General features: G+C 29.9%; 1 long non-coding RNA gene across 3 annotated transcripts; it reads left to right on the top strand.

Moving 5' to 3' along the window:
• The first annotated feature begins 281 nt into the window (after window positions 1-281).
• On the top strand, window positions 282-7,593 carry LOC114933025 (uncharacterized). 3 transcript variants are annotated; one of them, XR_014924038.1, is made up of 5 exons: window positions 4,546-4,660; window positions 4,738-4,817; window positions 6,485-6,589; window positions 7,079-7,220; window positions 7,427-7,593. It is a non-coding gene; the product is annotated as an uncharacterized LOC114933025 (long non-coding RNA). The 3 variants fall into 3 exon arrangements; XR_014924037.1 differs by lacking the exons at window positions 4,546-4,660; window positions 4,738-4,817 and adding an exon at window positions 282-889 and having other exon boundaries at window positions 7,427-7,580; XR_014924039.1 differs by lacking the exons at window positions 4,546-4,660; window positions 4,738-4,817 and adding an exon at window positions 5,870-6,149 and having other exon boundaries at window positions 7,427-7,580.
• The last annotated feature ends 811 nt before the right edge of the window (window positions 7,594-8,404 follow it).

Raw genomic sequence — 8,404 nt, 5'->3', positions numbered from 1 at the left:
AATATTGCTTGAATGTTATTAATAATGCTTAAAAGTTATTATGCCTTAAAGTTTGCTTTATTTGCTTCTTACACAAGTGAAATAATGTTTTGATTTTATGTATAGGAACAATAGAGTATCGTTTGCCTTGAAAGAATACGTTTCATAATATTGATATAAACTTAAATACATAATAAATGATAATAATATAATGATACAAAAGATTCAAGAACAATACGAAATAATTGTTTTAAATAATTAAATTAAATAAGTAGATACAGGTTGCGTAAATTTAAATATAAAAATAAAAAAGAAAAGCAAAGGAACCAACGCCGTAATTATCGCGCAAATAATTATTAAAAGATATTGTTACGTCCTGCAGTCTCCACGATTCTTTCCTTTCGGAGAATGCAATGCGATATCTAAAATATCGTAGACGCATAGAAAACTCACGTAAGCATACGATCTGACAGGCAAAGTAAACATAATTCGAGAGAGCTAAATCGTCAAAATAAAAGATGTACAAACCGCGAGAGCCAAACAGACTAATCTATAAATTCTAAATTATAACTCGCGGTGCCTTAAAGATAAGCTAGTTGACAGCTCTCTAACTGAGATTTACTCTAGTATTACGCCCTGCGTACTTTATGATTCTTTCTTTCGGAGAACGTAAGACGATATTTAAAATATTAAAATATTAAATTATCTGCAGATCGCAGACCCGCAGATCAGCCATGATGTGACAAGCAAGGCAAAACATCTTTGTGCCTAGAAAAATATTAAACTATAACCAACTGTTCTCTTCAATGAATCTACTTGAGAATCAATAAATTTTCAAAGATTAACCAATTCTAAGGCCGGATTCACACCTTAGCAGAAAAACAGAAGCCAATTAAAACTCGCATTGATAGTAAGTTTACTAGTTAAGTTTACTCAATTTCACAAAAAAAGAGGATAATCGGTGTATAAGTTTACAGTCGCATTAGACAAAGAATTTTATATAAAAAAAGTTGAGAGTCTTTTAAAAGACGATTCTACGTATAACATAGTCAAAAATAATCCATCAACAAAAATAGAAAAAGAACTTAATAATTTAAAAAAAAAATGGTTGAAAAAAGACATCATAAACAAGAAGGAATATTATTATTTATTTTCTAGTGATTCTCTTCTCCCCAAAGCCTATGGGCTTCCCAAGGTCCATAAGGAAAATATTCCTTTTAGATTAATAGTTTCCTCAATAAATACTTTCTTATATAATATTGCTTCCTTTTTTCATAAAATTTTAAAAGATAGCTTTCCTAGAGCTGACAGTTTTATAAATAACAGTTTTGATTTATGCAACATTCTATCAAGAAAAACACTAAAACATTCCGACACAATAATTTCACTGCATGTTGTTTCATTATTTACTAATGTTTCCATAGAGATCTTGCATTAAACGGTATCAATAGTAGATGGCATTTTATAGAGTCACACACTAAGATTCCCAAAAATGATTTCATAAGTATGATAAAATTTATATTAACTTCTACATTTTTTACTTTCAATAACATAACTTATAAACAAGTTTATGGGACTTCTATGGGCTCCCCACTTTCTCCGATCATTGCCGATATAGTCATGCAGGACTTAAAAACATTGGCAATTAGTAATTTAAATTGCGAACTGACTTTTTATTTCCGTTATGTAGATGACATTATTTTATGCACTTCCGTTGACATTATTACATATGTTTTGAATGAATTCAACAATTATAACGATAGACTAAAATTTACATTAGAAAAAGAGGATAATCGGTGTATAAGCTTTTTAGACATAATGATCAAAGTAATAGATAACAAAATTAATTTAGATTGGTATCACAAAAAGACATTCTCAGATAGATTACTCTCATTTTTTTCAAATCATCCGATTTGTCATAAAATAGGAACAATTTATAGCTTGGTAGATAGAGCTATATTGCTATCACATTCTCAATTTCACAAAAGAAATATAGAGAAAGCTATTAATGTTTTGCTATCCAATGGTTATCCTCTTGACTTAGTTTTTATAGAAATAAAACGCAGATTGAAAAATCTTTCAACGAAGAAATTTAACAAGTCTAACAACAACAATATAATAGATACTAATAACACAAATACGAACATTAAATATTTTGTCATACTATATATAGAATCAATTTCTGATAAAGTCGCTTCAGCAATAAAAAGACCTGACGTAGTGGTAGGATATCGTTGCATTAAAAAATTGAATGACTTTATAAGGGTTCAAAAGGACAGAAATGATTGTCCCACGAACTCTAATGTTATTTATAGATTAAATTGCAATGATTGTGACGCCACATATGTCGGACAGACAAAAAGACAGTTAGGAACGAGACTTAAAGAACATACAAATAATATTAAATTAGACTCTGCTAAACATTCGGTTGTCACGGAACACATTCTAAATGAACAGCATACATTTGACTGGGATAACACTAAGATTATGGATCATGAAAAGAATTACCATAAAAGGCTAATATCTGAAATGATTCACATTAAAGAACAGAAAAATGGAATTAATTTAAACAGAGACACCAAATTGCTAGACAGTAGTTATTTTGACATACTTAAAAAATTAGCTGAATCATAGTTTAGAAAAAACATTGGTAATTAATAAATACATCACACTTTCTACCTTGGCATTTGTTATTTAGACTTCGCAACACACACTTGAAATGTCGAGAAGAAGAACTTGTTAAAACGATAATGTAAGTTGAAAGATTTTTTAATTTTATCTGATATTAATAATTTAATTCGCGTAAAATATCCACAGCATGATTAAATGTCGCAAAACTTGGAATCTCAGACCAATCGGCTTACTCATCTATTGGTCATCAGCGAAGAATCGTTTAACTTTGTATTTTAATGTTTAACCAACTTTGTATTTTAATATATTTTACTTTGTATTTTAATATTTAACTTTGTATTTTAATATTTGATTTTTACGTATTGAAAAAGACTGTAGTGCAGTCGAAACGTTTACGCTGCATATTGTTTCTCTAACGGAATGAGAATTTAATTATTTAATTATTAATAATTCTTTAGATCTTATTTAATTGCTCGTTTAGTTGGCCTACAATATTTACCTTTTTTTAAATTTTGTTAATTTATACGAGCCTTTCATTAATTAATTTTACTAGTTAAATTCGGAGGTAGTAAAGGAGGATGTTGAAAAAAGTCGATTTCCTGACTATTGATAGAACCTAAAATTTGAGTTCCATGGGTATCTATGAACCATATAAGATGTCTTGTAGACGTCTAAAAATGATGGTCTTTTTTTCTAGAGACCTGGGGAAAGGATTGAAAATCTATCAAAACTATTGAAAATAGCGTCATTTAATCGATCTGAAGACAATTAAAATCAATGACATGGATGATTTTTCAATCAAACCAAGTTCTGGTTAAACATTTATCAAATAGTTTTTAAGATTAATGTTTTAATATCGGGATCGCAAAATTCAAGATTGCGGATCCAATATAGTGAATCAGTATTGAAAGAAACTAAATTCCAGGATGTACTGTGAGGATGTTTGTTTTTCTGAGGAGAGGACTCTTTGTTGGAATGCCTGAATTCGCGTGTCAGGAAAGCCGCGGGAGAGGCGAACAAAGGGGTCTTGCTCATGAGATGGTTGTAATAATTGTCACACCACGTTTAACTGAACTAATCTTTATTCACGCGCATGGCACATACAAAATACCATGTTCCCGCCGTGTGACTCGATATTATAACTTGACGTATGCCATACAAGTTGTTGCGACGTAGTTGTACGTCGTGCGCTCGACCACACTCCTTCGCTGTACTTTAGATAATAATGCCCCGTCACGGCCGCCGTCTTCTTCCTCGTCGACCACGAGGTTCGCGCCACTGCGCGCGCATCTCACACCTGCGCGCGCATCTACAGGATGCGCGCGCCTATCCGCACGCAGGCATACTTATGCTATGCAAGATATATCTTGTAATATATCTTACAGTACCTACATAACATCGAAGTCTTGTAGACGTCTAAAAGATGTCTCATTAAAGAAACCTTATAGACATTTCTAAAAGATGTCTTCCAGATATCTTTTAGATGTCTAAAAAGATTTTGATGAAGATGTCTTTGTAGAATTTCTAAAAGATATTTATTATACATTTTAAAGATATCTCAAATTCCACATAACATCGAAGTCTTGTAGAAGTCTAAAAGATGTCTTATTAAAGAAACCTTATAGACATTTCTAAAAGATGTCTTCTAGATATCTTTTAAATGTCTAAAAAGATTTTGATAAAGATGTCTTTGTAGAATTTTTAAAAGATATCTATTATACATCTTAAAGATATCTCAAACATTAAAATTTTTAAAATGAATATATATATATTTTTTTATAATTTATAATTTTAAAGCAAGTGTTATATATGTAACATATATTACATAATCTAAATCAACCGGGGTTACACTCCTATTATAAAGCATATAGGGTGCATTCGTTTATGCAGTGACTGCCGCAGAATGCCGCAGATGTCGTTCGTTTACCCCACCTGCGCAACCGACTGCAGCGCAGTTTGTTGTTCGTTTAAGCAGAGCTGCTGCCTATCTGCGCAGCCATCTCGGAGGTCCTGCTCAGGATGCTTTGCTCGCAGTACTGCGGACTACTGCGTAAACGAATGTAGTCTTCTCCATTGTTAAGCCAATTGAACTTGGAAACGTTGCTTGAAAATTATTTCAATTATAAGTTATGTTATGAAAGTTCAGAACAAAGAAGGTGGAGAATAACTCCTCCAAATAGATCCTACAAAACTAAAAGTAATGCAAGGTAAGTAATACAATAAAATTATGAAGTCTGTTAATTTATATTTACGATCTAATTAACTTAAAAATGCACTTTTATCAAGAATATAAATTTAAAGTAATCTGTTTAAAAAAAATGTGCTTTGTATAAAGATGCAATTCTGTTACAGTCATTCCTAACTATTAAGCTACTTCGTCCCCAGTTAGTTTGGAAAAATCTGAGAAGTCTACATTCAGCAACATTTCAATCCTACCGTCATCACTGTCTGAAAATGTTATGTGCACACGTCATATGTCAGAACCTTCAACCTATTTAAAAATTTTATTATATTTATTCAAATAATAATTCATATTTAATATAAATATGATGGTTTCTAAATCGGCCTAAGAGCCATAGCACGAAAAATTACGAAAATTAATTATTCGGAAACTGTATCTCTTGGTACGAGATTACTTAAGTTCCATATATTAATTAACCTTGAACTTACATATGGAGAAATAGGCGCGAAAAATATAGGTCCGAAAAGTCGCTGAAGCGGGAATCAAACCCGCGTCTTTCACTTTCCGAGCGACTGCTCTTACCACTAAGCTATTCAGACTTTTCGATCCTATATTTTTCATTTGCCTTTTTAGTAGATGTTAGTAAATAACGCCGTGATTAGGCCAGGCGTGAATAAACTCAGAAATAAATATTTTTTATCGGCTCTCAATATAAACAATATAAATATGATGGTTTCTAAATCGGCCTAAGAGCCATAGCACGAAAAATTACGAAAATTAATTATTCGGAACTGTATATCTTGGTACGAGATTACTAAAGTTCCATATATTAATTAACCTCGAACTTACATATGGAGAAATAGGCGCGAAAAATATAGGTCCGAAAAGTTTAAATAGCTATTAGTGGTAAGAGCAGTCGCCCGGAAAGTGAAAGACGCGGGTTCGATTCCCGCTTCAGCGACTTTTCGGACCTATATTTTTCGCGCCTATTTCTCCATATGTAAGTTCGAGGTTAATTAATATATGGAACTTTAGTAATCTCGTACCAAGAGATACAGTTCCGAATAATTAATTTTCGTAATTTTTCGTGCTATGGGTCTTAGGCCGATTTAGAAACCATCATATTTATATTGTTTATATTGAGAGCCGATAAAAAATATTTATTTCTGAGTTAATTCATATTTATTTAAAATTTCTTTACTTACGCACTCCAATTACAATCTGAGCAATCAATTCACGCAGGTGATCGTTCGGTAAATGATGTCACGTGACTCGCAGATAATAGACGCAGTGGATGCGCAGTGGATGCGCTAATCGCTGCATAAACGATGCACCCATATATTTTTCGACTCTAGAGGTTCGCATCTAACCCAACCCAACCTCTATTTATTTCTCACTAGCAGAAAACATACACGATATCTATATAGCTTTCCGATTCACGCATGATGCGTATGAATGAGTGACAAAAGAGTTATTATGTGTAAAAGTGGTGTAATGTGTAAAACTGTGTGAGTGTTCACAATGTGCAAATTTTTATTGAATATTTCATAAAATTATAAAAATATTTTTATAATATATTCATGTAATATTTATTACATACATAATGAAAATAATTTATTAAAATAATTTATTTTAAATTACATTATTCTGTTACAAATTTGAGATTATCTAGTTGTAATATTTTCTTTTCAGTGATAAGAATGATGAGGGAACTAAGATATTCGACTTTTTCGAAGAACATTGAGAGGACTTCTTCGAGTTATTATTTAGCACAATTGCCATTTGATCCAAAAACAGGTCATACTATTTTTACTACTTATAAGGGGCTGCATACAATACACAATAAAAGGAACAGAAAACAAAAGAAAAGAATAAAGAACAGTTTAATATGAAACATATGTAATGTAGTAACGCAGAATAGAAAAATTTTTTGTCTATTTATCCCTTTTACTTACTCCTACTATTGTGCACAGCCTTTAAACAGCACTCTTGTTATTACAATTATACATATTATTATTATTAATAACGTTTTATTATAATATTAAAAATTTTATTAGGAAAAATGATTCTCTGAGTAGCATTGTTTTCTTGCATTGAACCAATATTTGCTGTTTGTCACATTTAAAGATGTCTTTTATTATTCATCCTGGATGATAACTTAACATCGCTGTTATAAGGGATATTTCATTACATTTATTTCAATTCTTTTTATCTGTTTAAATTGTTTGAAATAATGATAATTTGTTATTGTAATTTATTTAATTTCTTATTTATTTTAATCTACAGAAAAGATCTTGCACTTTCACAAGTAGTTTTTTATATCTTCTCTCTATTCGCATCATACAAGTTTGAACAGTATGTAATGGATTATTTGTTCCAAATAAATTCAGATTACTATTTTAAAAATTCTACGTTTGCAAACATAGTGGTAAGTGTACTTTAATAGATTTTATTTATATGTTTTTCAATTTTTATTAATTTGTATTACTTTGTTATTTATATTCTTTGTGATGTATGTATATAATGTGACACATAAAATTATAACTTATTAACAATTTTTTAAATACTAATATTATATAAATAGAGTATACATGTATTTATTCACTAATATAAATGTATATATATTATCCACAGGGGCTGTGACTCATGCAAAAGAAAATCACCTGATTGTTCCATTGCATTGATTGTAAAACATAAGGAATTGGTGGCAACATGCAGGTGATAAAATGCAATATCGGATGAAAAAGATGCAAAAAGAAGAAAGAAACACTGAAAATCAGCATTAATATTAGATAGCTTAAATATTAAGCTTCTTGCATAATGTCAGGCAACAGACAGAAGAAACAAGAAATAAAAGATATTCTCCCATAAAGGGCAAAGAATAGATATTACTTTCTGCTCTTATTGGTGAATATCTTTTATTTCCTGTTCCTATTGCCTGTTATTGCCTGGCATTGTGCAAGGGGCTTTAGAGACAGGGATATATATACAATATATATATATATATATATATATATATATATATATACATATATACAATATATATATAATTGGACAAATGATATGAACAAATTTAATTAAAATATTTTTAATTGACGATTAATTTTAGAAAGATTAATTAGATTTTGTTACAATGACGATTGATATAAGCTAGATTAATCGAAGATCGCTTAATTAACAATTAATATGATCGAAGTCAATTAAAGATTGTTTAATTGACAATTGATATAAACAAAATTAATCGGAGAGCGATCGATTAAACGATTAATACAAGCTAATTTAATTAAAAGTTTTTTAATTAACGATTAATATGTTAATTTTAATTAGAAGTACTTTAATTGACAATTGAAAAAAACAGATTCAATCGAAGATAATTTAATTGACAATTGATTTGAGCAGAAACAATTAAAAAATATATAATTGACGATTAAATATAGCAAATTTAATGCGAATCTCTTCCATTAATAATTGACTTAAGAAAATCGATATAATTTCTCTATTTCCATTAATTAACAATGTGTAACGATTAATAAAATTTAAATTTTTATCGAAGATGTTTGACTGATGATATTAATATGACTGAATTTAAATAATATATATCTTTTCCTTGAT

The sequence above is a fragment of the Nylanderia fulva genome, unplaced genomic scaffold, assembly GCF_048542155.1.
Source record: "Nylanderia fulva isolate GAGA-0341 unplaced genomic scaffold, ASM4854215v1 Scaffold128, whole genome shotgun sequence".
Classification (NCBI taxonomy): Eukaryota; Metazoa; Arthropoda; class Insecta; order Hymenoptera; family Formicidae; genus Nylanderia; species Nylanderia fulva.
The sequence above is the reverse complement of the archived record's forward strand: the minus strand, read 5'-3'. Positions and strand labels throughout refer to the sequence as shown.